The 18,651-nt window shown below is 42.6% G+C and overlaps 1 protein-coding gene across 3 annotated transcripts in view; it reads right to left on the minus strand.

The window, feature by feature from the left end:
- The window catches only part of NDNF (neuron derived neurotrophic factor), a 45,522-nt gene that overhangs the window by 15,590 nt on the left and 11,281 nt on the right, over positions 1 to 18,651 (minus strand). The window lies entirely within an intron of this gene.

The following is an 18,651-nucleotide window of genomic DNA, read 5'->3' on the forward strand; positions in this document are numbered from 1 at the left end:
AGTATAACAAGGAGAAAAGCTATTGATAACTGGCTTGACCAGTTTTAAATGACCAGGCTAATGTCTTTCAATGATCAGTGAACACCCACATCGGGATGCAAATTCCCCCCCATCCCTATGGAAAGTGAGAGGGATTGCAGACATGTGGATTAATCGAGATTTGTCTACATATTGTAGGGATGTGCTTGGAACCCTTCCGGAGGCAGCAGGGGTGTTCCTTAAGGGCAGGGGAGGCACTTACCCCTCCCACCACATTTCCCCCACCAGCGTTCTGTTGTATCAAAGCCCCTCGGGGCGGCAGCGTACCTCCCTGCCACCCTGTTGCCATCCTCGGCCAGAAGTTGCTGGAAGTACTCGGTGCGCGGGTGCCTGTCACGTGCACGCCCGTCTGCTGTGTACGTGCACCTGGTACTTTCGGCCACTTCCAGCCAAGGATGGCAACGGGGCGGCAGGGAGGTATGCTGCCACCCCGAGGGGCTTTGATACAACAGAGTGCTGGCAGGGGAAATGCAGTGGGAGGGGTAAGTGCCGCCCCTCCCCCACACTTAAGGGAATACTCCCACTGCCTCCAAAAGTCGAAACAGCGTGGGTGGCTGAAACATTTCAGAGGCCTCGGTAATGGCCTCTGAAATGTTTCGGGCTCAAGCGTAACACATTGTCCTTCCCTAGTCTACAGTTTAGAAGAGCATGAGGTAGATAATTATTTTATCTTTTAAAAACACACTCACACACTTTGGGCTCTGGGCTGGTCTGCTGGCCTTGGAAATCAAAATCTGATTCCCAGCCAGCAGCTACCCTGTTCATTATGTATTTGCGGGGTGGGGGCTGTTTCATCCTGGGTACTTTCTTTTTTGGTAGGGTTGTGGTGGGGGGAGAGAGGGAGATTTTCATTTGCTTCCTAATTGCAAAGAGGTGAGAGATACTGATAATCCTTGTGTGGATGGAAAAAGGTCCTATGTTTCCGATGTGTAGGCAGAGGTACACCTAGGTAATTTGGATGCCTGAACTGCCCCGCCACAAGGCCCCCCCCCGTAGGGCCCCCTGAAACCTGCTTTTGGGGGGCCTCCTGAAGCCACTCCACACCTGCCATGCTGAACCTCCATGGGTTTTTTGCATAATTTAAGCCACCATGTGCATGGCTGATGGGTGGTGGCCAAGGGGTGGGCTGGGGGGTGAGCCAAGCAGCCTCACTTCCCTCCCCCGGTGGGGTGGTGGCTGGAGCAACTGCTGGGCCTTTGAGTAATGAGGAACATTACTCAAAGTTATCCTACTGAAATTAAAAGAGCATGTTAAGGAATGCCTAATGTCCTTTCCATTTCAATGATACTATTTTCCGCAAGTCATTATCCTATAAGGCATTAACCATTGTGGAGGCCTAATGATTAAAGGGAAGGAATCTACTCCTCCATCTATGCTCAAAGGCTACGTCACTTGTGTACAACTTTTAAAATATACTACTTTCTAGAGCAGGGCTGCTCAACTTCGACCCTCCTGCAGATGTTGGCCTACAATTCCCATAATCCCTAGCTACTGGCTACTGGGTCTGGGGATTATGGGAATTGTAGTCCAAACACAGCCGGGGGGGGGGCTAAGTTTAGCGGGCCTATTCTAGAGAGGAGGAAAAGAGCCAGACTCTACTAAGTATCATTAAAAAATGCCACAACTTTATTAATTTAGGAAGAAGAGCCAAGGCCAGAAGAGCTCATATCAGCTCCTCATACTGTAGCCAGAAAACAGGTCCTGGGAAGGTGGGGGTGGGGGAGGGCTACTGCTCAAGGCCTGTGTGTCCTAAGTAGGGGTGTGCACGGAACCGCCAACTGCGGTCTGGCACTGGGGTGGGGTGTAGCTTTAAGAGCGGCGGGAGGGTTTACTTACCCCTCCCACCGCTTTCCCGCTCTGGCGTCGTAATTCGTAATTGGGGCAGCAGGATACCTCCCTGCCGCCCCTCCCCCGCTGTTGCTGGAAAAAACTCCCAGGAGTCCTTTGCGCGTGCAAAGGACTCCTGGGAGTTTTTTCCAGCAACAGCGGGGAAGGGGCGGCAGGGAGGTATCCTACCGCCCCAATTACTCCTAGAATTACGGCGCCAGCAACAGCGGGGAAGGGGCGGCAGGGAGGTATCCTGCCACCCCAATTACTCCTAGAATTACGGCGCCAGAGCGGGAAAGCGGTGGGAGGGGTAAGTAAACCCTCCTGCTGCTCTTAAAGCTACCCCCCCACCCGAACTGAACCACCCAGGTCCGGACCGGTCCGGAGGCTTTTTCAATGGTCTCCGGACCGGTCCGGGCCCATCCCTAGTCCTAAGTGAAGGGAGGAGAAAAGGAAAAAGACATAAGGGCTCCTATAGAGTTCCTTAAAAGAGCTGGGGTTTCAAGTATTGGTGGTGGGGCTTTTGTTCTCTAGGGGGCACAGTGTAAGTCACTATATGTGGTAAAAAAGCACAATTCAGAGAGAAAGGCCTACCAGTTCAGTCTCACCACTAGTATTTGCTGATAACACCATCCTGAAGGAAATTAAATCAAACGAGAACTGTGAGGTTTATGTGGAATTTCTGGGAAGAGAATCTATAGTTTTGGACACAGTTGTTAAAGCATTTGTAATTTTTAATTATCATTGTGTGTGTGTGGTTTTAAGGAAAAAATGAAGTACAGATTTAAAGTGAACACAAATCACTTGCTTCTTCTTGTGTCATTCACTGCTGAATAATCATGAGGTGGGATCACACTGCCACTATTATTGAAGCTACTAATTTCATTTAATTGTGTTTTTTCAGGTGGGATGGGGTAGGGACTTTATCTTAGCTGAAGGTTTTACACAGTTTTTGGTGTTCAACATCAGAAAGTTCTACCTTGTGATTTGAGCTAACATGCTTATATTATTTGGTAGGTAATTTATAGAACTTCAGTCAAAACAGAATTTTGACAATTTTACCACTTGGATCCTGATTGCTCTGTTGGACTGAGTGGAGTGTTGCCAAGAGTGCTGACTTCAAATATCCCTTAATAACTGTGTTGTCAAAAAAGAAAAAGAAAAATAGACAGGTGCTACTAAAGTGGGGGTGGTATTCTGTGAGTTTGAAGGTCATTTATGTGCCCAGCCCAGTTATTGAGACTTACAATTCTATCAGTCTGGAGAGGCATGGGTAGTGAATTATGTCAAACCAAGCTTAAGATACTACAGTTCCCTCAAAGGAATACTTATCAAAATCAGCAGTTTTTCAATAGAAAGGAAAATTTATCCTCCATTTACAAAGAGAGCTTCCATGGTGGAGAAAACTCCTACCAAAGAAGCTTTCCTTATGTCCCTGTTCTGGTAATATAATTAAGATGAGGGACTTGTTTCAGTATTTTAATGTTATAAGCCCTGAATATTCTCTTAGTGATAAAATCTATTTTTTCTGCCCTATCTGCCTGAAAGCTTACAGCAGGCCTGCTCAACTTAGGGCCCCCAGATGTTTTTGGACTACAACTCCCACAATCCCCAGCCACAGTGGCCAATAGCCAGGGATTATGGGAGTTGTAGGCCAACATCTGCAGGAGGGCCGAAGTTGAGCAGCCCTGGCTTACAGGTATCAACTAGGGGACACCACCCTTTCAGATCTGGTGCAGAAAGTGGCTAAGATGCAGCAGTTTTTTTAAAAACCCTGACCTTTAAAACTCTAGAAAACAAGGGTTGGCTGCTAGGGTTGGTCATTGGGCGCTGCAATCCCAATGAATCTGTAGCATCTCCCTGGTGCTGCTTCCACCATGGCCATGTCTGGTGCAGTTCATTACATTCCCAGAACTGGGAGGGCCTCTTCTGCATGAAGCAGAGCCCAAGGGGATGAGAATGCACACAGGGACATTAGGAAAGCACATGGGGACATCTGGAGAGTGTACTTCCTTCCAGCACTATTTTCATGGCTGTGCTTGAGTGGTGTATGAATTTGTGAAAGAATGCAAGGAGGTGGCAAAGGGTTGTGGAAGGGAACTCAAGCTAGGGTGAATGCTTATGAGGAAGCACAAGCTAGTAGCAAGGTAACAGGGGTCACAATGGACTTGTGAAGGCATGTAAAGCAGCAATGAGGTGGTAGTTGTACAGTACTTACCAGGGAATGCAAGGCAGAAGCGAGATGAATGGGGATGTGGGCAGCAAGAGCAGGGAACACCTTAGTTTGCATTCACAATCGAACAAACCAAGGTTTGATGGATTGTTTTAACTGAACCAACACGCACAATCCTTGAGATGGCTAGAACAGAAGTAGATTGATCAGAGGAAGCTATTATATATTGTGAAGAATTGGTTGGTTAGTTGGTGCAAAATAAAGTCATAATTCCCAAAGACCTATGATTCCAAATTTTTCATGAACAATCCTGCCATTTAAATTAGCTGAATGCACTACATTTTACACTGGAATATGCTTGGGGAAAGGTTTAAAGAATTTTGTTTGTGTGTGTTTTAGAAGAAATTCTGGATACAATAACTATTATAGTTCTCAACAGATTTTTAACACTCAGTAATCAGATCAATAATTCTAAAATGATATAATGCCCAAGAAAAGCAGAAGATCTTTCTCAGATTCTCATTCACGCTGATTAAAATATATGATAATTGGTCTATGAAATGAATCGTGTTTGAGGCTGAAATCCTACAAATTTCAAACTGTTATTTTACTTCCCTCTTACAAGCATATTAATAAAACATTCTAGGACATAGACAGGTGGCCCTCAAATAGCAATTTCGCCCATTTGCAGGCCAGCTCCCTGAATACCAATTTAGTTATCACGGGGTAGTTCGGGTTATTTGTGGCTTTCTACCCCCCACCCCCAACTAAATTGGCATACAGTTTAAATAGCCACTCTCCCTACTTCTCAGCTGACACAAGGGGAGATTTAAAGAAGTGGCACAAGAGGCGCAGGCTGCTCCATCCACTCTCATATCTCGCGCCACTTCTTTAAACTTCCCCATGTGTCAGCTGAGAAGTGGGGAGAATGACTATTTAAAATTCATACCTCCCCACACTTCTCAGCCAATGCATGAGGAGCTTTAAATTTTAAAGAGGCGCTCTCCCCGTTTCTCAGCTGATACTTGGGGAGGTTTAAAGTTTAAATAGCCATTCCTCCCACACAGGCAGGGACATAGCAAGGTTGGAGTGGGCCCAGAGACAAGATTTTAAAATGGGGCCCCCCTTACTGAAGCTCAGCTCATGAAGTAAAGAAATCTTAAATGAGGCTGAATAGTGGTAACAAAAAGCATAGTAAAATGTAGACATAAATATAGATAAGCTATATGCCACAATAGAATATCATCCTAAATTATTTTTTAAAAGATTTTGTAAATTATGGATGATGCAAGTCATTTAATGGTACTAGAGAAAGACATGCTGTTCTGGTAGCTCCAGGTCTAAACATTCACATCAATTTCAGAAGATGAATACAACTTAAGGAAGCCCGGGAGTGCGTGGCTTTGGGAGTCAGTCATGTGACCTGCCTCAGGGAGGGGGCAAGGCAGTGGCCCCCAGACAACTGTCTCCCCTTGCCCTATTATAGTTACGCCCCTGAGGTTGCCCTATCAACTAACCGCATATTTTGGGTTAGGTCAAGCACTCCAATGTCACAGTTTCCACAAACATCACCTCCGCGCTAATAGAGGGCCTCCAAGATTTCATTTCCTGAATGCTCCTAGCAGTGTAATCTATGCAAAATCACTTTGTCAGCTCAGTGATAGGCCTCATCTACTAGTAATTTATAAGTGGTCTGCATCACAAGGGAGACTCTGCACCCATCCTATATTGCACGTATTAAGACTGATGAATAAAGATGATGAGGCTGTTCACACAAGCAGCCAAGCCCAGCCTGGGCTTGGCTGCTCATGTGAAGCCCGGGATCGAGCCCAATCCTAGCGCTGCCTCGGCCCCAAGCCCTGGAATTTACCCCAGGCTTTAACCTTGGTTTAAGGGGATGAGTGCACCCTTAACCACAGGTCCAGGGTCGTGTGAGTGTGTGTGTGTGGGTGCACACAGAGCCAGGCGGCAAGTGCGCTCGGCTGACAGAGCATGCACCCTCCTGGCATGGTGTGTTGAGGGATGTCTGAAGACTTCCTCCTCTGGCTCCCTGCTCTGCCAGTCGAGCTGCAGAGCAAACTGGGGAGGGTGGTTGTGTATGGGGAGGGAGGCAGGAGCCTACCTCCCTGCCTGCTCTCCCCAGAGAAGTTGTGTAGACCAGGGATTCTCAACGTTGGGTCCCCAGGTGTTATTAGGCTTCAACTCCCATAATCCCCAACCAAAGGCCACTGGGGCTAGGGATTATGGGAGTTGAAGTCCAATAACATCCGGGGACCCAACGTTGAGAATCCCTGGTGTAGACAACCTCAGAGTGTTCATTTACATTTACATGAACACAGCAGGTGCCAAACCACAACTAAGAGACACAATATACTGATTCGGCAGGGTTTTTATTCTGGAATTGTTAATCAAAAAATCCTAGGTTTAGCCTCTAAACATTTAATTTTATCTTTATTTCCCTTACTTCTGAGCCTTTACTACATATTGCTATTATTTTCCAAGCTTATTTCCAGAACCCTCTGGAAATTTACATTTTTACATTTATTTGAAAGCTAACATACAATTCCTACAAGAGCATATGGTCTGCACAAACATTTACCCTGTTGGCAGTGTGTTGCCCGCATCTGCTGTAGGGGAAATTGGTTTAGCACCATTAAAGACTGGGGTTTTTTTAGTACCTATATCAGAAACTGTCACACAGCACACAATCTATTTATTTTCTTAGTTTTAAATGAGTTAGAGAAAAAAGGACAAGGCATTGGAGGTTTCACCTCTATAACTGAGGTTAGGAAAGGTTGTGCCATTGAGTCAGTGTTGACTCCTGGTGACCACAGAGCCCTGTGGTTGTCTTTGGTAGAATACAGGAGGGGTTTACCATTGCCATCTCCCACGCAGTATGAAATGATGCCTTTCAGCATCTTTCCTATATTGCTGCTGCCTGATATAGGTGTTTCTGAGGACCATGCTTATTTCCCTTCACTCTGGCCTCATTGAAAACAACATTCTTTAGAGTTTCAGATAATTTCTCTGAGAAGCAGTTCAGAGGGCAGTTGAACTACTTCTCAGCCATCTCTGGCTAAGATGGTTCCTTTTTGGGTCTACCTGATTTCTTCTTTTGGAAGATTAGGCCATGTTCAGGGCATGCTCAGTAGTATCTCAGAAATAAAAACCCATTGTTTTCTTTGGACTAGTTTCTGTGCATTGGTTTTCTAAAAAACAAAAACCTTTCCAAATCTTGAGGATTCGAACAAGCTCTGATTCAGCTGCCCACACAAATGATATGAGACAACAATAATATCATTTGGTCCTGTGTGCTTGTTTTTTTAATGTGAAGAGAGTGGTTCTGGACTGGGACTGTAGTAGTCAGCCAAATCAAATAAGGGGGAGGCTCTTATTTCAACAGGGAGCGCATTCCAGAGCCTCGGGGCAGCAACAGAGAAGGGCCATCCTGTGTAGCCACAAGACAAGTTGGTGGAAACTGCAGATGAACCTCTCCAGATTATCTCAATGGGCATTGGGGCTCATGGCAAAGTAGACATTATCTTAAATATCTGTATTTAAATACCAATCTATTTAAATATAGATTGGTCGTACTGACAATATAACCATCTTTGGCATGACAGATTGTACATGTGGGGGGAAATATACTTATGCACTACAAAGTACAATAAAGCTACTGAAGTCTGGATAGCAGCAACGGATTATTTGATGGTTTCAGAATCATAGGGGTTAAAATATTGCACAGATTAAAAAGGTCTAATCTTACAGTTAATTTCAGAATGTGTTTTTCTTTTGTTGAACATATTATTGCAGCAAAGGAAATCACATCAGCATATCAAAGAAATTTTGTAAAGAAACAAAATATCTTAACAATTGGGTTTATTTTTCCAGTTCATCCATAACATGTACCATAGAGACTTGTGCTATAGCTACTAAGAAGTTTGGCAAGACCATTTCTGGGAACAATCTCATTTTAATTGTATGGAACAGGCCAAAGTTCAAAGAAAACAGCTTCAGATCATCTTGAAACAGAATAATTAACTTTTGAAGTTAAAAAAATTCTTCTTTTGCAAATAATATACATTATTATTATAGTGCAGTGGGGAAATGACTTGACTAGCAAGCCAGAGGTTGCTGGTTCAAATCCCTGCTGGTACGTTTCCCAGACTATAGGAAACATCTATATTGGGCAACAGTGATATAGGAAGATGCTGAAAGACATCATCTCATACTAAGCTGGAGGAGGCAATGGTAAACCCCTCCTGTATTCTACCAAAGACAACCACATGGCTCCGTGGTCGCCAGGAGTCAACACTGACTTAATGAATGGCACACTTTACCTTTACTATACTAGGGCAGACAATCCCTCTTTGGCCAGGTGCTACAGGTGTATTGTATTTCATCCCAAACTAGATGCAACAGTGGCAGATTCTCCTTGGTCGTGTAGGAACCAGAGATCAATAGCAAAAGGGGCACACGGCTGACCTTCTTCCACCCGTCACTTTGAGCCTTCCTTGCATCCACTCACCCCAATTCATTTATTCCAACAGGATCACTTCCAATATTGGAGCTTGTGGGGAGGTAAACTACAAAGAAAGCAGGGAAGGAACAAAGCTCTGTACCCATGTGCCTCTTTTGCCATTAAAACTGACTGTCCCCATTTCTTGGTTGCTATATGATTGCATTGCATAGTTTAAACACCCAAATTGGCTGCCGTTGTGTCTAGTTTGGTCCTTTCCTAGATGCCCATGTTGCAGAATTTCTTTCATGTGGAGAAGTACTTTTAAAAAGTGTTTACCATTTAAATGTGAAGAAGAAATGCTTTGTGGCTAAAACTAAGCTTGTTAGTCTTAGTTATCATGATTGCCAGCCTCTTATCTTGTTTCAACTGATCTGTTTACAATTAGTTGTGTAGACAAAATTACTTGTTTACCTAATTAAGAGGGTTAATCAAAGGCTGAAACAAGTTGAAAAAGAAATGAGCCCTTGGATAACTCAGGCACTAAAAAAGTAACAGAGGCTGCTTCTTGTAGGAATTGGGAGCATTCTTTAAAAGAATTTTGTAGGAATTGGGAGCATTTTTTCTTGTAGGAATTGGGAGCATGTGTCTTGCCTGAAGTGGGTAGAGGGGTTGCTACTAGATACTTCCTAGATACTTTCTCTCTGGCTTTTTTATTCTCCTGGAAGTCAAGAAGCATAATGATCACAACTTCATGGTACCTAGTAATAAAAGGAGTTTTAAAATAAAAGTCTGATTTACAGTTGTCCTATGAGCCCACTTTTATTTATTTATTTATTTATAATTCTATCCCACTCTTCCTCCAAGGAGCCCAGAGCACTTTCAAAGCATAAACATTTACAACAGGACACAAATACGCATCTTACTGTTTCCACTAGTGTTATGATCTATCCATTTTCTTCCACAAAGCAATCCATGTAAAGGATGTGGAAAAGTTATATCAGTCAAGAAAATAAAATTGATTTTACAAAAAAGATCTAGAGATAAATACTATATTCTTGCCAGATCCTACTCACAGTTCTTTCTTGAAGAATCCATATAGAGTGGATTCATTCTAATATAATCCTTTTCATAAATGTCCCTCTAACAAGTAACAATGTTATTTTGGAATCAAGCAACTATCCATCTATTTGCACTTAAATGGAGATTGAAGAAAAGTAGCAGTTCCCTGCTGATTGCCTAATAAAGAAGCAACACCAGAATGTATTCTGTTATTATGTCCCCATGACTGTTCTATGCATTTTGAATATATTTCAGGCAGTTCCAATTCATTAAAAAGGCTATGTGCCCTAAGGAATAATAGAAGGCAAATCTTCCTAACAGCAAATGAACTCCAATTTTCAGAGCAAGTAGAACTTGTAATTAAGTTAGATATTAAGTGGATAACATCTCAGTCCTAAAATAAATTACTTAAAAGTGAGTCGATGTATTTCAATAGAACTTGCTTCCAAAGAAACTTGCTTAGGATTGTAGCATCAAATAGCAACTGTCTTTCACAATCCTCAATGAAAAAGCCCCATAACACAGAATTAAACAATCCTCTAGTCCTCACCAAACATCCATGCATCAGACCTCAATTCTGGCTATTCCAAAATCCATCTTCACCAGATCAATGCCAGAAGAATTTCTTGAAGATATATTCATAGGTAAACAGGGAAAACATGGCTACAATGCCTAGGCTAGAAACTATACCAGCTGTGTGAACTGCATGTATGCTTACTCACTCACTCCAGTGTGCTGCTTTTATTTCTTCTACTAGCTCTGACCATATGTCTCAGATTTCTTTAATTTCTTCACCCCTTCACATCTCTCTCACAAGGGTCTCTCAATTACAACACAAATTTCTGTATCACCACAGGAGGTAGCTTCTGCATGTAATCATTCAACCCTTGCTCTCTGTGATATTTTCCACTCTTCATAAGGATGCAGTTTATGCAAGAGCGTACTCTTTATTATTATTTTTTTAAAAAATCCATATGTATACAATACAAAACCTCCAATACATTTTTGAAAGTGGCAAATGTTATGTTTCTTAAGCTCCTTCCCAAGTGGAATCTTTTCTTGGTCATTTCCCACCTTTCTGGTGTCAGATTCTTTAAAAAAAATAGATCTAGTATCATTGACCATAGGGATGTACCAAAATGCCATTTGGGCATCCAAATCATAGGCATGTCCCTTTACAAATGAGGACTTACACAGCCCCTTTAAAGCAGAAGAGAGTAGGTCCATACCTACTCCTCCTCTGATGGCCTGACTATTGCAATAATCCCGGTACTCCTCCCAGCTATGCCTGCACGCTTGCAGGGCATCTTGCAACGGTCTCTGCACAACAGTGGCATGCAGGGATAGCTTGGAGATGCCCCACTGATGTGCGGGCATAGCTGGCGGGGAGTGCTGGACTACGACAATGGCGACCATCAGAGGAGGAGCAGGTATGGAACTTCTCTCCTCCACTTTAAAGGGGCTGTATAAGCCCTCATTTTAAAGAAATGTGCTCATGATTCGGATGTCTGAATAGCATTTTGGCACATTGGACTACAAACAGACAGTTAAAATGAGATCAGATTTGGAAGCTATTGACCTTAATAGTGTCAATGTCATGTTGTTTGGTCCACCGGAGTGTCACAAGGTTTTAACCAAGGTTGTATGAGGCCAAATAGTGCGGTGGGTGGAGAAATCTTTGCAATTAGATTTTTTAGACTTCCTCACATTCTTTTTCACTATTTTGATTCAGGGATTCTATATAGTTATTTATTTATTTATTTATTTATTTAACATATTTTTATACCACCCAAAACTTATGTCTCTGGGCGTTTTACAACAAGAACCTGGGATCTTGAAGAAAAGACAAGGCAGCCTGTAATTCAATCACCATAAGTCTTTGCACAAAGATCCTCCTCCTCTGATCTAAGGAGCACTAGACTCTGTAGACTAAGAGCAGCCAGAGCATGTAAAGCTTGATTTATTTTTCATGTTTGGTCTGAACAGCCAAGTCCGATGAACAAGTGAAAGCTCGTTTCCATTACTGCACAAGACTACATGCACGAAGTTCAGAAACAAACTGGAATGATGAATAGGGAAATGGTCAGTGGCAGCCATAGTACTGACTTCATTAGTTTAATTTCTGTACCACAGACCCTTCCTTCGTGCTCGTTAGAATTAGTTCATCCAGTCAATGAATTGTTTCAATTGCTTTGTATTTGTACAATTTGATTACTAATTCACTGAGTTGTTTTAATTTCTAAATATTTCTTCTAATTCCATACTGAATTCAGGCTTGAACAGAAGAAAACTTGGGGGCTGATAGAATGCTAAGGCCTTTCTTTCTTTCTTTCTTTTCATTTGTAAATTGTAAAAGCCAGATGTGATAAGAGTTATCCAGGCTGTGATAAGAGTTATGAAAATCAAATTATCAAAGGGAGTAGGATTTAGACATGCTTTGCTGCTTGTTCGTTGTTTATTTGTCCAACATGGTAGGGGAAAGGTTAGTCCTTTAGTCAGCTATTCTGGAAAAAAAAAAGAGAAAGAAAGAGGGCATGTAAACAACTACATAGGTCAGAGTACCACAGATGAGTGACCATGACAACAATCTGGAAACCTTCTAATCTCCTGTGTTAACGATGCCATTTCATATATATGGGATTTAGAGATGCCTTTTAAAAAAGAAAAGTAAAAGAAAACAATGTTTCTGAAAGAATAATTTAATTAGTTCAGAGTTCAGGATCTTCATGCTTCTGGGGCTGCTGGGGGATTTGGACGACATATGTAGAGAGACTAGGAGGTGGGAAGTCTGCTTCAGTTGCTTTCCTGTTCTGCATTATTATTTCCAGATTAAGTGAGAGTTGGAATGTATGTCAAGGGAATTCCATTTCTCAAAGGCAGAAGATAGACTGAGTTGTCTTGAAGACCCAACTGCCTGCCTCTGAGAAGCTTCTTGAGGCTTAGCAAAGCAAAGCTTTATCAACCACCCTTTCAAGAACAAAAGAAAGCAATATTAATGCAGGCATTGTACAAATACAAGAGGAGACGTATTTATTACTGTCTGTTATATTATCCAGAGACCATGAGTATGTACACAGCATGATTTCAAGTTTGTTTGTTTTTTTAAAATGTGCAATATATTATATTTGTGTTATCTCACAAAATAGGAATTATTTTTTGTGAAATAATTTCTCATTTTTCAAATTTTACTCCACAAATGTGATTAGAAAGGAGTATGAAGATGTTTGGGGCTCAGTGATTACTTGGTGTAATTGCTGACCTCAGTGGATTTGCTCTTGACTTAAGCTGCTAGGGCACATCAAGATATTATCAATAGGGATGTGCACAAATCAGTTTTTTGATTCAATTTGATTGTGCCCAAATTGAATCACCCCGATTTGTTTTGTGTACAAATCTGTCCCTCCGAATCACCCCAGATTCAATTTGGGGCACTTGGTTGATTATAATGATTTTTTTTTTAATTTTTACTGATTTTGTATATTTATTTATTATTTATTTATTTATTTGATTGATTTATATACCACCCTTCCAATAATGGTTCAGGGTGGTTTACATTATTTCTGCCATAGGAAATAATGGGGATTCAAAGTTGCCCTATCCTAACCCTAACATGGATCCCCAGCTTTAATTTTTTTTAAAAAAGCTAAGCTCTAGACCTTGTAGAAATGGAGTTATGAAGCAAAATGTGCAGTCACTCTTTTTCCAAGTGTTTGGATTCTTTGGTGTATAATAATATTTCCTCATAATGAATCCCTATGAGGATTCATTGCATACCTTCATTTCTTCTGTTCATTTTGACTGTCATTGGACAGTGCCAACTGCCAACTGTCATGTGCCAACTACACCCTCCCCCCCCCCACACACACACACATACACCTGCAAGGCAATGGGGTACTCCGTTTATTTTTTAGGAATATTGAAGTGTTTTGATTCTTTAGTGTCTAATAACCTTTCCTCATAATGAATCCCTATGAGGATACATTATACACCTTCATTTTGACTGACATTGGACAGTGCCAACTGTCAACTGCCATGTGTCCAGACACACAAACACACACACACACAGAGGTACTCGGTTTATTTTTTAGGAATTTTTGAAGTGTTTAGATTCTTTGGTGTCTTCATTACACACCTTCATGTCCTCTGTTTATTTTGACCCCATTGCTTTGTGGGTGGGGAATTAGTGGCATCCCATGAGCCAACCACCCCCCCAACCTGCAAGCCACTGGATACTCAGTTTATATTTTAGGAATTTTTGAGGTGTTTAAATTCTTTGGTGTGTCATGAATCCTCATAGGGATTCTTTATGAGGAAAGGTTATTAGATACCAAAGAGTCTAAACACTTGAAAAAATTCCTAGAACATAGAGTGAGTAGTACCCCACTGCCTTGCAGGTGGGAGGAGGTTATAGCTGGCACATGGCAGCTGACAGTTGGCACTGTCCAAAGACAGTAAAAATGAATAGAGGAAATGAAAGTGTGTAATGAATCCTCATAGGGATTCATTGAGGAAAAATTATTATACACCAAAGAATCCAAACACTTGAAAAAATAGTGACCATACACTTTGCTCCATAACTCACTTCTACAAGGGCTAGAGCTTACCTTTAAAAAGGAAGGAAGGAAGGAAGGAAGGAAGGAAGGAAGGAAGGAAGGAAGGAAGGAAGGAAGGAAGGAATCTGGGGGAAATGATAGAATGAATCCGAATCTTGAAGTTATTCTAATTGAATCTGGCACGATTTGATTTGGACCCGAATCTAGCCAATGTATCACAGGGGTGATTTGTTCTGTCTCCAAATTTCCTGAATCAGCTAGATTTGGGTACAAACTGATTTGTAACCGAATCAATTTGCACATTCCTAATTATCAGTTCAGTTTATCTGCAAAGCTGCAGGTTACCTTGCCTCATGAAGGAATTTGAGAGCTGAACTAAATTCTATACAGTTTTGAACTACTAAATCAAATGCTTAATGGAAATTAGTTTTAGACAGAACTTTCTTCTTTATGTGCTATTAAACCTAAAGTTAGAAAAATAGAATTTTCTATTGATCTCATCATTTGTCAGAACTCCCTTAATAATAGCATTCAGATGTTGACCTGTCATTTTAGATTAGACTCAGCTCATGCTCCTAAACACATTGGCCAACATCCAGATGAAATTACTCCTGAGTAATTCTACTGAAATTAAGTAGTCCTTTAGTAATACTCCTAAGTATTACTATTAAGAAACTAAGTCTGGATGTCAGTCATTCAAATTCCATGTAAATCCCATGTAAACTCAACTAAAAACAAAAGGCTATAGGGCAAGATATTTATTCAAGCAGCAGCACATGCTTACTTTAGAGCTGTGCATCACAAGTGTTACATCACAGTGGCCCACATGTTCCACAGCTGTAGGAGGACAGACAAAGAGCTGCACCTTTACAAGGAGGCTGCAGCTATGGAAAAGGCCTCCCAGCCACGTGTGTGCAGAAGGGAAGGGAGAACAATTTTCAATTCTCTCCCCTCCCTTCAAAAGTCCTTTGGCTTCCAGAAATAAGTCCTGAGGGGTGCGCAACCCTCAGATACCAAGGGTGTACACAGACTGGTTGCGGCAGTTTGGTCTGAATTTGTTTGAATTCAGACCCACAAGCTGGGCTGGTCAGGTCAATGATCCAGCTCAAAGTGGTTCATATTTGAACCACTTGAACCAACCCAGTTCGCAGTGGACCGGTTCATGGGCAAACTGATCTGTACACACCCCTAATAGGGGCATATATCTGAAGCCAAAAAGGTCTTTTGGAGGGAAGGTAGAGAAGTGAAAATCACTTCCCACCCCTCCATGCATGTCTGGCTACTCAGCAAAGCTCTGGCCTGAGTTCTGATGCAGCCTCTTCCACAGATGTAGCTGCAAGAAGCTGCAAGAGGGTGACATTCTTTCACTGAAGAACATGTATAGTATGACACTTTGACTAATGGTGCACACATGCAATGGACAAAGTTGTACTTGCACAAGAAGACTGAGGAGCTGTGTAAAGTTGTTGTGCAACCACTAGTGGAACATCTATCTATCTATATTTCTCTAAGACGTACCTGTCACTAATCCCATGCATGGCAACTCTCAAGGGAGTTTGAGAGTGAGCTGCCATGGATAACCAAACAGGTGAGAGAAATGGGTGAGAGAAGAGGCCCAGGAAAAGCACCAAGGATGGATGGGTGAGGGATAGCAGTCACAGGGACAGCGCTGAGAAAGGACGAGTGAGAGAAAGAGGCTTGGGGGAAAGTGGCACTGGGGAAAGCACCAAGGATGGATGGGCAAGAGAAAGAAGTGGCGAGGAAAGTGGTACCAGGGAAAGCACTGAGTATGGACGGGCAAGAGAAAGAAGTGGTGGGGAAAGTGGCAGCAGGCAGGGAAGTGGCAGAGGGTGGGAAGTGGCAGGGAGAGAAAATGGCGGGCGGGTAGGTGGCCCGAAATGGGCCGAGAACCGGGGAAGAGGGGAGAGGAGGGGGGAGGCTGAGAATGAGGGAGGGGGCCGAGAACGAGGGGCAAACTAGAGGAGCAGATGCTCTGCGCCTGGGCCACCTAGCATACAAGGTTATGCTATGAGGTTGTGCAGTGAGTATTGTATGTGCAACAGTCTTGAGCAACAAGTGCTATGCACCTGTCAGCATCTGCTAGCACAAAGATTAGTTTTGAACTAACTGGCCCAGGCACAGAACATCTGCACCTCTAGTTTGTCCCTCGGACTCCCTCCCTTGTTCTTGGCCCTCCCCCTCCTCTCCCCTCTTCCCCCATTCTCAGCCCATATCGGGCCACCTGCCTGCACACCCTTTCCTCTCCCCACCACTTCCAACCCTCCGCCGCTCCCCCCCCCCGCCATGTCACCTCTTTCTCTCAGCCATCTGTCTTCAGCACTTTCCCCGGCGCCACTTTCCCCACTGCCTCTTTCTCCCATCTTTCCATCCTCAGTGCTTTCCCTGGTGCCTCTTTCTCGACCCGTCTGTTCTCAGCACTTTCCCCAGCACCTCTTTCTCTCACCCATTTCTCTCACCCGTTTACTTTTTCCTGGCAGCTCCCTCACAAACTCCCGTAAGAGCTGCCACGCATGGGATTAGCGACAGGTACGTCTTAGAGAAATGTAGACAGATAGATAATCATTACTTTCTTTACACAATTTCCTTGTGCTGCGTCCTTAAGCAAGCACAACAACATTATGCTAGTGCAACACTATAGTCTGGAATGCAGCCTCTCAATGGAGCGGAATTTGCCCACACAACATCCTAGTGCAACTACAGTGTCATTTCACAAGTGTGTTAATAAGGATTTGCCTTTGTAGCTTCTATTATTTCTTACTATTGGCTAAAGACTGAGGGAGCTCCTATTCTACTGAGTAAAAGAGAAGCCCATTGAGTCTTAAAAGGATGTTCTCATGAATTCTTATTCTTGACTAGCCTAGATTTGGTCTTCACCCCGCACAGGGGCGTAACAAGGCTGGAGTGGGCCCAGAGACAAAATTTTAAAATGGGCCCCTCGCTGATACACTCACACTCACTTCACATGTGACTTGCCTCTGGGGGGCCCCTTGAGGCGTGGGGGCCCCCAGGCAGCCACCTCCCCTTGCCTAATAGTAGTTACGCCCCTGGCTCCCGCATCTCAGAATATGCTTGTTTATTTTACAACTGGATTTTTAGAGGAATTAGTTTTCTATGCAATAGAAATGCTGGCTGATATCCAGACTAATGTTGGATGTGCCAAATAATATTTCACATGCATAACAGGAAAGGGATTATTTTCGCCAATCCCTTCTGTCTTCTGCAGCCCTTTGTGCCGTTACGCAACCCACAGGGACATATTTTTAGGAGGTACAGAGGGCTGTAGAAGATGCAGGGTTAGCAAATCACCCACCCTCCACTCTTGCCTGCATGAAACATTATTCAATGTGCACAACGTTAATCTGGATGTCAGCCACTGAAAACTGCTCCAAGACGTTTTCATGCTGTAGCTTAACCCAAATGGCAGCCCAAAATGCTTGGCTTTCCTAACCCATTGTCATCACCTCAATCTGTAAACAGCTTAATTTGCATCAGGTTTCTAGATTTCAAAACAGGGTGATCAGTTTAGACAGTCTGAATATAAACACATTAATATAAATGCTTCCGAACTGAACAGCAGCATGACGAGGTGGAAAAGTTTCAAAATGATGGTATGGCTTAAGTCCCTAAAACGACCGGCAATATACTGATGTTTGTAGGAAGAAAAGTCAACTCCTCTAAGTGTTTAATACCAATAAATATAACAACATTTCTTTATTCTTATTCCTTTTCCAAATAGATAGCACAGTAGCTAAGCAAGCAATCATTTCCCTTCAAATTTACAAATGTAAATCAAACTGCAGAATATTGAATATACATACCTTAGCAGAGCAGGCTAAGCATAATACCATTATTATCTGAGAGTGCTTCTGGGTGGAAAATGTTGCTAAACTGCTCCCAGTGCCCTTGTACTTTAACTTTTCACACAGTGCAGAACAGCATGGCTGTTCTTTTATTAATATAGCAGGAGGACAGTGGCCATGCTCACTGTTGCAGAAAAATTCATACACTGTTAATTTACAATGTTCTGTTTCTTACTGTTAGAGTAAGAAACAGAACATTCATTTGTGGCTTAGTTGGGCAAGAGGAACAGGTCCTATTTTTCTGTTGATAAGCCTGATTCTCTGTACCTGCACGCAGGCAAAGGAGGATGACCTAGAAATTATACCCAATGCCATCACAATTCTTAGGGTGAGTTACAACATAGTGAGAATGTTTTAGAGGGCTACTCCTATCTATATGTCTGTATATTACAATCACTGCATTTAAAAATACATAATCTCCAAAGTTACTTCAACAGAAAAAGAAAATCACCTAATACACATTACTCTATCAACCATAAACTAGTAAACCTTGTTTAACCATGAGACACTACCATCACAAACAATTCTGACAGCAATTAAAAGCATCATTATTACTATCCATGAATCCGCATCTATCTAGTAATCCATCACAGTTCTTCTCTAGAAGGCTATTCATATGTGGCAAGAGCAGCAGATCTAGGAACAGCTGGGAAGAAA

Source organism: Hemicordylus capensis, chromosome 5 (assembly GCF_027244095.1).
Source record: "Hemicordylus capensis ecotype Gifberg chromosome 5, rHemCap1.1.pri, whole genome shotgun sequence".
Taxonomy (NCBI): domain Eukaryota; kingdom Metazoa; phylum Chordata; class Lepidosauria; order Squamata; family Cordylidae; genus Hemicordylus; species Hemicordylus capensis.